Source organism: Thalia democratica, unplaced genomic scaffold (genome assembly GCF_965202585.1).
Source record: "Thalia democratica unplaced genomic scaffold, ktThaDemo2.hap1.1 HAP1_SCAFFOLD_1593, whole genome shotgun sequence".
In the NCBI taxonomy this organism is placed as follows: domain Eukaryota; kingdom Metazoa; phylum Chordata; class Thaliacea; order Salpida; family Salpidae; genus Thalia; species Thalia democratica.
The window spans coordinates 10,001-20,000 of NW_028140427.1; the positions used below are offsets into that span (position 1 = coordinate 10,001).

Consider the following 10,000-nt stretch of genomic DNA (forward strand, 5'->3'; position numbering starts at 1 on the left):
ATACTATTATTTTATAACATAAACATAGATGAGTTATTAAATTAAACGTCAAATATTTTATTACCTAAAATTAAGTTAATCGTAAAATCTGATGTAGTATGAGATATTCTTTAGAAACTAACTATAAATATTCTTGAAGTAAAACAAAACCATCTATAAATAGAACAATGAGAAATAGTAAAACAAACTAAACACAACATGTTTATTTTAACATTGTTTTTTATTTAGTTTAATCACTTAATAAACTTTACTTCTAATCATAGTATTTAATATAGAATATAGTTAACAATCTTTTAAACAAAGTCTTAAATAAAGTTACAGGGAGTAATTGTAATTAAAACACCAAAAAAAAAGGTTTTAATAAAAAAAATACTTACATCAAGTTAAAATTTTATAAGGATTAATTTTAAAATATCAAATTGATTGTAAATCAAGTGCAAATAGGTTTTTTAAACAAACCGAAGGGTTTATAAAGGCTTGTAAACGCTTTCAAACGCCTACGACCATACCACACTGAGCACACCCCATCTCGTCCGATCTGGGAAGTTAAGCAGTGTCGGGCGTGGTTAGTACTTAGATGGGTGACCGCTTGGGAATACCACGTGCCGTAGGCTTTTGCTTTTTGAATTCATCTTTTTTGTACTATTTTTCTTTCTGACCTATTTATACTTATTACTCGTTTATTTACATTTCTTTAACGCTTAAAAGAAAAGTAAATTCTAGTTATTAGCAAATAAAAACGTAAGCCAATCAGATAACGTTATTTGCTGTTTAAACCAATTAGAGCGCTAAAAAAGTGGTTTGACCAGTTTGAGATATCGAAAAAATAATGGCACCATCTTGTAGAGTACAATTTTCTGAGTTAAAATTAATACAATTAGTCTTTTATACTAAAACTTAAAAGTTTTTTTGTCCAAAAACAAATAAAAGCGTGGCTACTTGAAAAATCAAACGAAAATAAATTTTGCACTTTTGTATTGTGAGTCATAATAAGTTATTTACTGTTACCAACAGATACTAGCAAAAGCTTTTTAAAGTTTTGTATTAACTTAATGTATTTGTAATTACTTTTACTTAATAGAAACTATTGAATTACGTTTACTTAGTTTACTTTTGTATGTGTATTAAATATATAGCAATTTTGCTTGAACTTAAATAAAGATTATTAAACTATTAAAAGAAAACTATCAAAGTTTACTAACTCAAAAGCTAAATCTTAGTTATATTGTTATAAACATTTATGTTGTAATTTACTAATAACTAAATGAGTTTATTTCAAACAAAAAGAATTAAATAATGTTATGTTATGTCAAGCCTACTATATGAGGTATATAGGTATATAAGGTATACAAGCTTATGTTTGAAAGTTATAATAATTAAAATAAAAATAAATATTTAGTTGGTAAAATTTGTATGTTTTAATATGCTTTGAAATTAGAGTTAGTATAGATGTTTTTTTTTTAAATATAATAAATATAAGTATTTAGTTACTAATAATAAACTAAAATACCAATTTTGTAGTTATTACAAAAAAAAAAACTTATCTTACTTAAAGTTCACTGTAATTGAAACATTATACAAAAGCTTTATAATTATAAGCTTTGAATAATTCTATTTGAATAAATAATAGATTCATAACTATATTCATGTTTGCATATTTAAATTATAAAAAGTTAGTGTTTTGTGTATTGACTTTATGATTATTTTATTTTAGTAACTGTTAGTTTTATACTTTAATAAAAGAAATATGGTTAACAAGTAAGTTAAAAATGAAAGAAGCATAAAAAAACACACTAATTAACTGCTTATTCAATAGTTTGATTATTTAATTATTTTTCTGTTATATAGTTTAATCGTATTGTATAAAAAATACAGAGGTTTAAAGTAAGTTTGAATAAAAATAAAACAAAACATATAATATAAGCATTAGTTAAAATACATAGTTTTTTTTTCTAAAAAAATTTAATTCTTTAATAATAAGTAGTAATTTAAATAAAAAATAATACAAGTAAAGTTATACAATATATATACTATAGTTTGTCAAACTAGGCAAACACTACTAGGCAAAAAACAAACTAGGCAAAAAACCTACAAAGTAGGCCACCACTACAATCCTATGTTCCAACTGGAAATTCAATGAGATCGTTACTGTACTTGTGATGAACGTTGATAATCCCCAAGATTGTAAGTCGAAGGCCTTACCCAACCTAACCAGCGCACTGGTTTTCTTACAACTGAATTAATCAACATTTATTATTGAATATAATCATTATTGATAGATAGAGGAATGTTGACAATCAACAACAGATTGTAGGTCAAAGGCATTACTCGACCCAAGTACCCACAACCTAGATTGAACAACATTTATTAGATAGATTTGTTTAATGATAGATAGAGGAATATTGTCAATCCACAACAGATTGTAAGTCAAAGGCATTACTCGACCCAAGTACCCACAACCTAGATTGAACAACATTTGTTAGATAGATTAGTTAGATAGATAAATAGTACAGTATAATCTCAAAGAATTTGAAGCCCGAACATTGAACGATAGTGGTGTTTCGTGACGACTAGCGGATTCGATCTTACAACCTTCTGCTTATGAGTCAGCTGATAAGACCACTGACCCACCGCGCCACGACAAAGATAAAGAAATATTTTGCTATATAAATAGGTTGATTTTTATAATTTTGTTATACAGTGTCAATTACAGTGAACTTCAAGTAAGATATACAACAGTATATATATTTCCGAGTCTGACTTTGAGTACTTTTTATATATTATTAACAAGATTTTTTAGGAGTAATATCTGTTTAGTTCTTTAATATATCTTTAAAATAATAATATTTTTTAAGGTGTTTAAAACTTTTAGAAGCTGTATGTAATGTCTTTTAGTTTAATAGTTCTTTTAAATTAGTAAAAAAAATAAACATGGTTGAGTTATCAAATTAAACAAAATAGAACGTCAAGTATTTAATTACTAAAATTAATTTAATTAAAAAAAAATCTCAGGTAATCTAAAATGTCAGGAATTATTTAAAAATAAATATAAATTTAAAACTTATTATATTGAAAAGATTGATGAATAATACTCTTGAATGTATGCAATGTTTGTATTTGTAATGCAATAACATAAATGGATAGATCAATGACAAATTGTAAACATATTGTATTATTTTATTTTACGATTTTATTTTATTTATTTAATAATTCAATAAACTTTACTTCTACTTTTCCTGGTCTTAGGTAATTTATAGATAACAATTATTTAAACAAACACTTTTGTACAGTTACAATACAGTTTTAGTACAGTTTGGGAGTAACTGTTGATTAAAAAAACAAAAAAAAAGTTAATTCAGGTTAAAATTTTATAAGGAATAATTTTAAAATATCAAATTGATTGTAAATCAAGTGCAAATAGGTTTTTTAAATAAACCGAAGGGTTTATAAAGGCTTGTAAACGCCTTCAAACGCCTACGACCATACCACACTGAGTACACCCCATCTCGTCCGATCTGGGAAGTTAAGCAGTGTCGGGCGTGGTTAGTACTTAGATGGGTGACCGCTTGGGAATACCACGTGCCGTAGGCCTTTGCTTTTTGAATTCATCTTTTTTGTACTATTTTTCTTTCTGACCTATTTATACTTATTACTCGTTTATTTACATTTCTTTAACGCTTAAAAGAAAAGAAAATTCTAGTTATTAGCAAACAAAAACCTTAGCCAATCAGATAACGTTATTTGCTGTTTGCTTATTTGCTGTTTAAACCAATTAGAGCGCTAAAAAAGTGGTTTGACCAGTTTGAGATATCGAAAAAATAATGGCACCATCTTGTAGAGTACAATTTTCTGAGTTAAAATTAATACAACTAGTCTTTTATACTAAAACTTTAAAGTCTTTTTGTCCAAAAACAAATAAAAGCGTGGCTACTTGAAAAATCAAACGAAAATAAATTTTGCACTTTTGTATTGTGAGTCATAATAAGTTATTTACTGTTACCAACAGATACTAGCAAAAGCTTTTTAAAGTTTTGTATTAACTTAATGTATTTGTACTTAGTTTAAATTAATAGAGTTTATTTGGTTTACTTTATTATGTGTATTGAATGTGCTAGTATCTAAAAATAAATACAACTAAAACAAAACAAACAAGGAGAGTACTTGAATAGAACCAACACAATTTACAGACCAGTTGTGTACTAAATTTAAAGAAATTCTGAATAGTGAATATGCAATTATTATTATAAGTTCAAAGTTCACTTTAATTTAAATTAATGTATTTTGTAAATTGGTTTTATTTAATACGATAGTAGTGAATTACTTTATTTAATTTACTTTAGTATGTGTTGTATAACTTTATTTAAACCAGAAGCAAAACGGGATTATACTTTCAATAAACTACACAATTTACAGACCAGTTGTGTACTAAATAAAAAGCTATTGTGAATGGTGAATATGCAATTATTATTATAAGTTTATAAGTTCACAGTTTACAAAAGCTTTAGAATTTAGTTACTATTTTGTTCATATTTGCATATCTAATTTATGAAAAGTTAGTGTTATGTGTATTGGCTTTTTAATTTCTTTATTTGTAGAACTGTTAGTTTTATATTCTAAAGAAACATTTTTAAATAAATATGTTTAACAAGTAACTTAAAAATGGAAGAAATATATTGTATATATTGAACTATTTATATTTATTCTAGCTATTTGCTTAGTGTATTTATTAATGTGATTATTTTATTTTGTTGTTTGTCTTATAGTTTAATCGTATTGTGTTGAAATATATATATAACAAATACAGAGGTTTAAAGTAAGTTTAAATGAAAATAAAATAAGACATATAGTTGAAATATAAGTTTAAAAAAATAGTTTTTTTTTTTTTTTTTTTCTTTGTTTGTTTGATTGTTTGTTTATTATATAATCGCGACGTGTCATTTTATTACTTTTAAGCATACTAAATATAATAATAGGTATAGTTATAGGAAAAATTCAATTAGTTTCTAATGTAATAAAAAAGTTTATTTCCACAAATAAATAAATACCTGAAAAATCAAATGAAAAATAAATTTCGCACTCCTGTATTGTGAGTCATAATAGGTTATTTACTGTTACCAACAGATACTAGCGAAGGCTTTTTAAAGTTCTATGTTAATTCAATGTATTTGTACTTAGTTTTATTAAAATGACAGTATTGATGGTTACGTTTATTAAGTATGTTTATTTAACGTTATGTAACTCAAGTAAAACCAGAAGCAAATAAGGAGACTACTTTCAATAAACTACACAATTTACATACCAATTGTATACTAAACTTAAAGCTATTCTATTTTATTCTTGATAGTTATTTTAAAGTTATTAAATTATACAAATGTATTTTGTAAAGTAGTTTTATAAAGTTACTATAGTTTATTTAACTTACTATAGTATGTGTTATATAATTTTAATTAAACCAGAAGCAAAAAGGGAGACTACTTTAAATAAACTACACCATTTATTGTTATATATAACTCTAATAAAACCAGAAGCAAAAAGGGAGACTACTTTAAATGAACTACACAAATTAAAAATATATTATTATTTATAAATCAATCGTGTTGTGTTTCAAAATACATTTTTCAAATAATGTTTTACAAGTATTTATCAGTTATTTAGTTTTCTTTTTATAGTTTAGCCGTATTGTTTTATTTATTTGTTATTATTTTTATTTAATTGTTTGCTTATTATATTTATCGCCATGTGCTTAAAAAATAAAACAACTATAAAGGTTAAAAAAGTAAGTTTAAATAAAAATAAAATGAAACATACAAAATAAGCTTATGATTTTTTATTATTATTATTATTATTATTATTATTTTTATTTTATTGTTTGTTTATTATATCTATCGCCATGTGCTTAAAAAATAAAACAACTATAAAGGTTAAAAAAGTAAGTTTAAATAAAAATAAAATGAAACATACAAAATAAGCTTATGATTTTTTATTATTATTATTATTATTATTATTATTTTTATTTCATTGTTTGTTTATTATATCTATCGCGATGTGCTTAAAAAATAAAACAACTATAAAGGTTTAAAAAGTAAGTTTAAATAAAGATAAAATGAAACATATAAAATAAGCTTATGTTTGATTTTTTTATTTTACTTTTATTAAATTGTTTGCTTATTATATTTATCGCGATGTGCTTAAAAGAATAGAACAAATACAAAGGTTTAAATTGTAAGTTTTAAATAAAATAAAATGAAACATACAAAATAAGCTTATGATTTTTTATTATTATTATTATTATTATTATTATTATTTTTATTTCATTGTTTGTTTATTATATCTATCGCGATGTGCTTAAAAAATAAAACAACTATAAAGGTTTAAAAAGTAAGTTTAAATAAAGATAAAATGTAACATATAAAATAAGCTTATGTTTGATTTTTTTATTTTATTTTCATTTAATTGTTTGTTTATTATATTTATCGCAATCTGCTTAAAAAAATAAAACGAGTATTAAGGTTTGAAAAGTAAGTTTAAATAAAAATAAAATAAAAATATAAAATAAGCTTATGTTTTTTTTTTTTTTTTTTTTATTATTATTATTTTTATTCAATTTTTTGTTTATTATATTTATCGCAATGTGCTTAAAACGATAAAACAAATATAAAGATTTAAAAAGTAGCTTAAATAAAAAATAATACAAATAAAGTTTATTTATAATAAATATATATATATTTAAAACATTAAAAAAAGTAGTTTATACATATTTTTTTTTATTTATTTCTTTTAAACATATTAAATAAAGTATAAAAAAGTATTAAAACATTTAAACGTAGCATAAATAAGCTTAAAACATTAAAATAATCGAAAAGAAACAAAGAAATTGAAAAAAATCGGAAAAAATCGGCAAAAAAAGTTCAACAGCAACATTTGAGCATCATACACGTATGCATTACTTTACACTAGTGAGAGAGACGTGTTTGTGCGTTCGGTCGACTTGACGAGAAAGCGGGCTTAAAGCATTACTGTTTAGCACCCGAGGCGCGGCTATTGCAGCGGCGGCGAACGTGCTATGTAAACGCATTGGAGCAGCGTATGAAAAACTACAAGCGTCCAGCGGCGGTAGGCTTATAGCTTTGCGAAGTCGTCGAGACGAGTAGCCGACGCAGGCAGGCACGGCTCGAGGCGGGTAACTGCAGCAGACAGATGGCGTGTTGCTGCTGACGAGTTAACCGGCAGAAGGCAAACGGTTGGTCGGGAGAAAGAACAGTCAGTTGTATAGCTGCATGCTGCAGTCGACGCGGGCTGGCGCTTTAAACAGCAAAAGGCCGGCGCCGACTTTCAGTAACGTTCGCAAGGCTTTTAAGCCGAGTGATAGAAAAGGTCTGTATTTATACAGTAAAAACGCTCAGTCGAGCAACGGGTTTAAACGCCCTCGGATAGTTATCTGGTTGATCCTGCCAGTAGTCATATGCTTGTCTCAAAGATTAAGCCATGCAAGTGTAAGTACGAGCTCACGTACAGTGAAACTGCGAATGGCTCATTAAATCAGTTATGGTTCATTTGATTGTACGCTTTTACATGGATAACTGTGGCAATTCTAGAGCTAATACATGCGTAAAGCGCCGAACTGACGTGAGGCGCGCATTTATCAGACCAAAACTAACCGGCTTTCGGGTCGTTACAATGGTGACTCTGGATAAGCTTGCGGATCGCACGGCCTAGTGCTGGCGACATCTCATTAAAGCAACTGCCCTATCAACTATCGTCGGTACGGTATCGGCCTACCGAGGTTGTAACGGGTGACGGAGAATCAGGGTTCGATTCCGGAGAGGGAGCCTGAGAAACGGCTACCACATCCAAGGAAGGCAGCAGGCGCGCAAATTACCCATTCCCGGCTCGGGGAGGTAGTGACGAAAAATAACAATGCAGACCTCGTACGAGGTCCTGCAATTGGAATGAGTACACTTTAAACTTTTTAACGAGTATCCATTGGAGGGCAAGTCTGGTGCCAGCAGCCGCGGTAATTCCAGCTCCAAAAGTGTATATTTAAGTTGTTGCGGTTGAAAAGCTCGTAGTTGGATATAGGGACGGCGAGGTTGGTCGGTCGAAAGGCTAGCACTGGCCTTGTTGTTCTTGTTGGTCGGTGCCTTCGCGGTGCTCTTAACTGAGTGTTGCGGTGGTCCGGCAAGTTTACCTTGAAAAAATTAGAGTGTTCAAAGCAGGCTTTACGCTTGTATAATGTTGCATGGAATAATGGAATAGGACCTCGGTTCTATTTTGTTGGTTTTCGGAGCACGAGGTAATGATTAATAGGAACGGACGGGGGCATCCGTACTGTGCCGTTAGAGGTGAAATTCTTGGATCGGCGCAAGACGAACGACTGCGAAAGCATTTGCCAAGAATGTTTTCTTTAATCAAGAGCGAAAGTCAGAGGTTCGAAGACGATCAGATACCGTCCTAGTTCTGACCTTAAACGATGCCGACTAGCGATCGGGCAGTGTCGAACTTAAGAACTGTCCGGCAGCTTCCGGGAAACCAAAGTCTTTGGGTTCCGGGGGAAGTATGGTTGCAAAGCTGAAACTTAAAGGAATTGACGGAAGGGCACCACCAGGAGTGGAGCCTGCGGCTTAATTTGACTCAACACGGGAAATCTCACCCGGCCCGGACACAGCGAGGATTGACAGATTGAGAGCTCTTTCTTGATTCTGTGGGTGGTGGTGCATGGCCGTTCTTAGTTGGTGGAGCGATTTGTCTGGTTAATTCCGATAACGAACGAGACTCTTACTTGCTAAATAGCTGCTCGACCCATTGGGTCGGAGACAACTTCTTAGAGGGACTAGTGGCGTTTAGCCACACGAGATTGAGCAATAACAGGTCTGTGATGCCCTTAGATGTTCGGGGCCGCACGCGCGCTACACTGACCGGATCATCGTGTGTTCCCTAGGCCGAAAGGTCCGGGTAATCCGTTGAACCCCGGTCGTGCTAGGGATAGGGACTTGCAATTGTTTCCCTTGAACGAGGAATTCCCAGTAAGCGCGAGTCATTAGCTTGCGTTGATTACGTCCCTGCCCTTTGTACACACCGCCCGTCGCTACTACCGATTGAATGGTTTAGTGAGGTCCTCCGATTGAGCCTGGTACGTGCGGCAACGCACTCGCCGGTGTTCGAAAAGACGATCGAACTTGATCATTTAGAGGAAGTAAAAGTCGTAACAAGGTTTCCGTAGGTGAACCTGCGGAAGGATCATTAACGAATCGAAATTTGATTTCAAGCGACGTCTCTTCTTCGAAGGGACCGAGCCCTGTAACTGTTATAGTTCGGTCGCGTTGCTTTCTGACAGCGGGAGTAATAATTCAGCACGCAAGTGCTGGCGCGGCCGCTTCTTTTTGAACACGATTTTTTGGTTGCATTGAGATTGATTAACACGAGAGATCTCTTAGCGGTGGATCACTCGGCTCGAGCGTCGATGAAGGACGGAGCTAGCTCCGAGAAGTAATGTGAATTGCAGGACACATTGAGCATCGATATTCTGAACGCGTATTGCGGCCTCGGGTAATCCTGGGGCCACGTCCGTCTCAGGGTCTTTAACACACCGATCCTTTCATTAGTTTGAAAGTGCCTGCGACTCGTTTCTTAATTAAGGAGCGTGTCGTCAAAGACAGCTGGTCTGGCGATTTCACAGCTGAAGCGTGAGCAGCCTGCTGGCCTCGGGTGAGGTAGCAACGACGGTAGGTGCTCGAGAATAAGTTAAGTGACTTCAAAAGGCCGACGTACAAAGCGCATGTACTTTTGTAGTACATCACTTTTGACCTGAGATCGGGCGGGACGACCCGCTGAACTTAAGCATATCACTAAGCGGAGGAAAAGAAACTAACAAGGATTCCCCTAGTAACGGCGAGTGAAGCGGGATAAGCCCAGCGCTAAATCCGAGCCTTTTTGGAGGGCGAGGAAATGTAGCGTATGGAATTCAGCATGCGGCGAACCAACGACTGCCCACGTTCTTCTG

The 10,000-nt window shown here is 31.4% G+C and overlaps 5 non-coding genes across 5 annotated transcripts in view; all 5 read left to right on the plus strand.

Moving 5' to 3' along the window:
• Nucleotides 1-495: 495 nt before the first annotated feature.
• LOC145848663 (5S ribosomal RNA) lies at nt 496-614 on the plus strand. Its single transcript, XR_014372099.1, has one exon. It is a non-coding gene; the product is annotated as a 5S ribosomal RNA (ribosomal RNA).
• Nucleotides 615-3,472: 2,858 nt separating this feature from the next.
• Nucleotides 3,473-3,591, plus strand: LOC145848654 (5S ribosomal RNA). Its single transcript, XR_014372090.1, has one exon. It is a non-coding gene; the product is annotated as a 5S ribosomal RNA (ribosomal RNA).
• Nucleotides 3,592-7,435: 3,844 nt separating this feature from the next.
• Nucleotides 7,436-9,243, plus strand: LOC145848659 (small subunit ribosomal RNA). Its single transcript, XR_014372095.1, has one exon. It is a non-coding gene; the product is annotated as a small subunit ribosomal RNA (ribosomal RNA).
• A 182-nt stretch (nt 9,244-9,425) lies between these two features.
• On the plus strand, nt 9,426-9,578 carry LOC145848666 (5.8S ribosomal RNA). Its single transcript, XR_014372102.1, has one exon. It is a non-coding gene; the product is annotated as a 5.8S ribosomal RNA (ribosomal RNA).
• Nucleotides 9,579-9,800: 222 nt separating this feature from the next.
• LOC145848662 (large subunit ribosomal RNA) overlaps nt 9,801-10,000 on the plus strand; it is a 3,631-nt gene continuing 3,431 nt past the window's right edge. Inside the window, exon 1 of the ribosomal RNA XR_014372098.1 lies at nt 9,801-10,000. This exon is cut by the window's right edge and continues 3,431 nt beyond it. This is a non-coding gene — a ribosomal RNA (large subunit ribosomal RNA).